Source organism: Schistocerca cancellata, chromosome 2, assembly GCF_023864275.1.
Source record: "Schistocerca cancellata isolate TAMUIC-IGC-003103 chromosome 2, iqSchCanc2.1, whole genome shotgun sequence".
NCBI classification, from domain to species: Eukaryota; Metazoa; Arthropoda; class Insecta; order Orthoptera; family Acrididae; genus Schistocerca; species Schistocerca cancellata.
The window spans coordinates 412,724,362-412,730,307 of record NC_064627.1 but is presented as its reverse complement, the minus strand read 5'-3'; positions in this window follow the sequence as shown (position 1 = coordinate 412,730,307).

The following is a 5,946-nucleotide window of genomic DNA, read 5'->3' as shown; positions in this document are numbered from 1 at the left end:
AAACATGAAATAACATTAATCACAAATACACAACCTTTTCAAAGGGGTATCTTCTTTGTGGAGCTGATTTACTGTACTACAAGTTACTTATTTCAGTCAGATAATTAAAAAGTTTTAATGCCAGCTTGAAACTAAATAGAAAATTTCTGTAACTAGCAGTCCCCACAGTACACAGAACTTGAAGAGTGAAGTAATAAAAGCAATAGACTAACTTACAACAGGATGACAAATTTAAAAAGCTGATTACTTCACTTCCGAGGTGGCTCCAAATGATAATACATAGCTTCAAACGCATAGTCAAATGGTAGTTTCATGCCTTTTTTTTAAACGTCGGTCAATGTAGCATTTACAATGAACATTCTGACTGAAATACATGAAACATAAAATTTTATTATCACAAGCAATCAACATATACAAGACATGAGGGAGGCTCTTCTCTGCTAAATAAGAACAGCATTAATGATACCTGTTACATAAAATAGCTACTGATATAAAACTTAACAAAACTCGACCAGCTTGAGATCACGACACTGTCCAAAACTTGACAGGAGAGTAACACAGTATTCGGATTTCAAATGAATGCAGGGCATGGGAACATTGTAATAAGCTAAACGATTCTCACCGGTTTCTGTCGAAGCCAGAAGAGAGACACTGCACCATAGCTGAGGTCTCAAGATTAGCTAGAAATAACATCGTGACCACAGGCAACTATAGTGAAGAAGAATTGGCAAGATTCCCATAATAGTTCGCCATAATGTCACCTACTCATTGTGGGCTCCACAAGATTCCACGTCACAGAATACCAGAATAGAACGTAGCACCTTGACTTGTTCTTCAGGATGCTGACAGAGCCCTCCAAGGAACAGTTGCCCCTAGCAATCGCAAAGTGGCCCACACCCTTACTCAAGTGACATGCACACTGAAAATACCATAAGTGACGACTCTGGTCCCTGTCACTACACTCTGCGACACTCACGACACTTCGCGCGCAGCTACCACACAACCTGGATGCTGGAATCCAAGTCTCTCCAAGCGCAACATCCACATGACCAAATAGCCTCCCTTTCTCTGCACAAGAAACCCTGACAGGAAGTTTCGCGGGAACAATCGAGCCAATCAAGGAGGTAGAAGGTGCAGAAAAACCATCGCAAAAGCGGTTTGCCACAAACTAGCCATTAACGACTCACATATTCTGTTAGCCATGACTATTTTCACGATCTTTATACTCTCTATTCTGATTATGGTGATTATTGTTGCTGTATTTGCCAATCAAGGAAGACGCCTTTGAATTTTCGTTTGTTAAATTGTGCGAATCAGGCACAGACATCAATTCTGGTATGTTAGATTTGGATACAGTTACCAATTTCTCCAGAATACGCGTGGGTAGTTTCATCTTTAATATCCTGAGCATGTCGCGTTGTAATACTTGATACTTGATTATCACCATCTACTGTTTTATTTAAGCACTTTAATGTTTACAGAGGCTCCCTCGGCGCATCTGAAAGGATTTGGGATTAAAGATCTCTTTACCCAATTTTTCCAGTTTAGAAACAGATCAGTATTTGGCCAGGAACGCCCGTTCAGATACGTCGTATGTTCGGAAATACATTGGAAGATTCGTAACTCTGTAGCCCCAAGGTGGTGTTATCTTTATTGAAACTTGTCGCGAAAGCAATTCGTGAGGTGTCCACCGTTACTGCTCAGTCTAAGCATCAAAGAATCGATAGTGTAAATAAAAGAAGAGTTCAGGAATGGGATAAAAATTCAGGGTGTAAGATATGAATAATTAGTGATTCTGCTACATTATGAGAAAATAACACATGGCGAACGAAGCAAGGAGGACATGAAAAGAAAACTAGCAGAGGCAAAGAGGATATTCCTGGCTAAAAGAAGTCCACTAGTATCATATATCAGCCGTAATTTGAGTATGAAATGCCTGACAATGTACGTTCGAAGTACACCATTGATTCGAAAGAAATTATGGACTGTTAGGAAACAGAAAAAAAAAAGAAAACAGAATCGAAGTGTTTGAGAAGCGATGCTACCAAATGATGTTCAGATTAGGTGATGTGATAAGAAATGAGGTGACAATAGTACTCTGAGTTGAAGAAAACTGGTCACTGATGACTTGACCAACATCGAAATCCAAACGTAAGTCCATTGTCATAGCGCTACGCTATCTCGTTCACTTAGATAAGGAACAAATAAAATACGTTCATTTGTCACAAGTGAGCCGGCGGGTGCTACAACTACAGAGGGGAAACCATTGAGCACATAAGCGTTGGAATGCGTTTATTTATCATAGATTATCCAAAGCAGTACTTTTGGGAGGTACAACCATAATGCAGAAGCCAATGAGCGTCATACGCGTGGGGAAGCCCATATTTATTGTAGACTGACCAAAGAAGAACATGTTATGCAAAATAGGACAGATATTGTTTGAATTAAGTCATATCGACTGTGTAATATCGATACAGAAAGCCCGGAAAATTTTAAGCTCGTGTCCAAGGAAGGCTGTGGTAGATAAGATATCGGCAGTGTCTTCGCTTAAGTCAGCTGTCCCCTCCTCGCGGGCGTTGGCGTACTCTGTCGTCTTCGATTAGAGCAAATTGTGTAAATGGAGAGGTTCCATGCACTGTATCACTGATAGCCGCTATCAGGGTTCATCAGCTTTTCCGCCAGGAGTATTTCCGCTTATTCTTTAACAACAGGGTCCCAAAAAGACATTTCGGTGACCAGAATCATAGATCTACCATACTTCATTGAATATGCAGTGGAAATACAGGGTTCAGCAATAGCGGACTTGCTTGGTTGCAAAAGGTGAGTGCAACGTTGATGCTCAGTGCACCGTTCTTTCACGGTGTGTGTGGCTGTCCTACGTAAGCCATAATACATTGACAAAGTACTTCGTTAATTCCATTCTTCCGCAATAACATGCCATCCTTCACAGACCCCAAAAGATCTGCAGTCTTGGGTGGTAGACGAATAATCACCTGAAATTTACAGAAGATTTATTATCAGTCCATACTCTGTACTCATTAGACTATTCATTCCATTCAACAGATCTTGTAACTCTTTATTCATTCCCTGAGGATAGCAATGTCATCAGCGAATCCTATTACTGTTATACCTTCACGGCGAATTTTTGTTCCACTCTTGAACTTTTCTATTACTTGCATCATTGTTAGCAATTCGTGGCAGGGAGTTCGTTGTAAACTGTTTTGTCAGTTAATAGTATTGGGCAAGTGAGATTATGATTTCGGTAAAGTAGTTATGTTAAGAGGGAGTTAATATGATATTTTTAGGATTTCAAAATTTCTTTATGTTAGTTTACTGTTCTGATTCAGTAAGAAACTTTGATTGGTGCTGTATATACAGGGTCTTACAAAAAGGTACGGCCAAACTTTCAGGAAACATTCCTAACACACAAATAAAGAAAAGATGTTATGTGGACATGTGCACGGAAACGCTTAATTTCCACGTTAGAGCTCATTTTAGTTTCGTCAGTATGTACTGTACTTCCTCGATTCAAAGCCAATTGACCCAATTGAAGGAAGGTAATGTTGACTTCGGTGCTTGTGTTGACATGCGACTCATTGCTCTACAGTACTAGCATCAAGCACATCAGTACGTAGCATCAACAGGTTAGTGTTCATCACGAACGTGGTTTTGCAGTCAGTGCAATGTTTACAGATGCGCAGTTGTCAGATGCCCCTTTGATGTATGGATTAGCACGGGGCAATAGCCGTGGCGCGGTACGTTTGAATCGAGACAGATTTCCATAACGAAGGTGTCCCTACAGGAAGACGTACGAAACAATTGGTCGGCGTCTTAGGGAGCGCAGAACATTCCAGCCTATAACTCGCGGCTGCGGAAGACCTAGAACGACGATGAAACCTGCCATGGACGAGGCAATTCTTCGTGCAGTTGACGATAACCCTGTCAGCGTCAGAGAAGTTGCTGCTGAACAAGGTAACATTGACCACGTCACTGTATGGAGAGTGCTACGGGAGAACCAGTTGTTTCCGTACCATGTACAGCGCGTGCAGGCACTATCAGCAGCTGATTGGCCACCACGGGTACACTTCTGCGAATGGTTCATCCAACAATGTGTCAATCCTCATTTCAGTGCAAATGTTCTCTTTACGGATGAGGCTTCATTCCAACGTGATCAAATTGTAAATTTTCAAAATCAACATGTGTGGGCTGACGAGAATCCGCACGCAGTTGTGCAATCACGTCATCAAGACAGATTTTCTGTGAACGTTTGGGAAGGCATTGTTGGTGATGTCTTGATAGGGCCCCATGTTCTTCCACCTACACTCAATGGAGCACGTTATCATGGTTTCATACAGGATACTCTACCTGTGCTGCTAGAACATGTGCCTTTACACGTACGACACAACATGTGGTTCATCCACAATGGAGCTCCTGCACATTTCAGTCGGAAGTGTTCGTACGCTTCTCAACCACAGATTCGGTGACCGATGGATTGGTAGAGGCGGACCAATTCCATGGCCTCCACGCTCTCCTGACCTCAATCCTCTTGACTTTCATTTACGAGGACATTTGAAAGCTCTTGTCTACGCAACCCCGGTACCAAATGTAGAGACTCTTCGTGCTCGTATTGTGGACGGCTGTGATACAATACGTTATTCTCCAGGGCTGCATCAGCGCATCAGGGATTCCATGCGACGGAGGGTGGATGCATGTATCCTCGCTAACGGAGGACATTTTGAACATTTCCTGTAACAAAGTGTTTGAAGTCACGCTGGTACCTTCTGTTGCTGTGTGTTTCCATTCCATGATTAATGTGATTTGAAGAGAAGTAATAAAATGAGCTCTAACATGGAAAGTAAGCGTTTCCGGACACATGTCCACGTAACATATTTTCTTTCTTTGTGTGTGAGGAATGTTTCCTGGTCCGCAGCTCGTGGTCGTGCGGTAGCGTTCTCGCTTCCCGCGCCCGGGTTCCCGGGTTCGAGTCCCGGCGGGGTCAGGGATTTTCTACGCCTCGTGATGACTGGGTGTTGTGTGATGTCCTTAGGTTAGTTAGGTTTAAGTAGTTCTAAGTTCTAGGGGACTGATGACTATAGATGTTAAGTCCCATAGTGCTCAGAGCCATTTGAACCATTTTGAATGTTTCCTGAAAGTTTGTCCGTACCTTTTTGTAACGCCCTGTATATATTTGGGACTGAGCTGGTCCGATGCTGCTTTCCGACTGGCTGTGGTGTTTCTTTGCCAATCAGATATTAGCGTATTCGTACGTATTTTGGCAAATTGAAACGTCTTTTGTGTACAGAGATGACGAGAGTCAGGGATTCGATCTCTTAGTAATCAGGCCTAGTGGTAGGCGCCCCGATGAAGTTTATTAACATTGTGATCTTTCGGTACCAAAATGTTTGGGAAGTGCCGTAAAGTGTGGAACAGAGTTCGATTTAATGTACAGAGTGAAATTCAGAACATTTGGTGACGTTTTAAATAACTAAATTCCGCGTGGCGTGTTGCTTACTCGTGAACGTGAACATTTTGTTACGTGAGAGTGGTTACAGTAACATTCGAGCGAGCTATTCTAAAAGAAACACTCTCGTTTAAGCTCTCCGTGAAGGACAACTATTTATTACCATAAAGAGGCTACGTGTATGAATGACGTATGCATGTGGACTTCTCAGACTTTATACGTTTGGAGTAAGGCTTGGTGGTAACTGGTGTATTAAAGCTTACCGTAACAGAGTCAAATTTTACGCACATGAATACTTTCATTTAACTATTAGTAACCTCCCACCAACAGAACAATTTTTGGTGCGACTTATGGTTACGAACAGTAGAGCTCTTTTTTCCTATAGCTTTTTCCGGCAGGGAACTGCGTTTCAGTCACGACAAGGATGCGTACGTATGAGAAGAGATTCACCACAAGGTGAATGGAAATTTATTCGCAGCAGCACC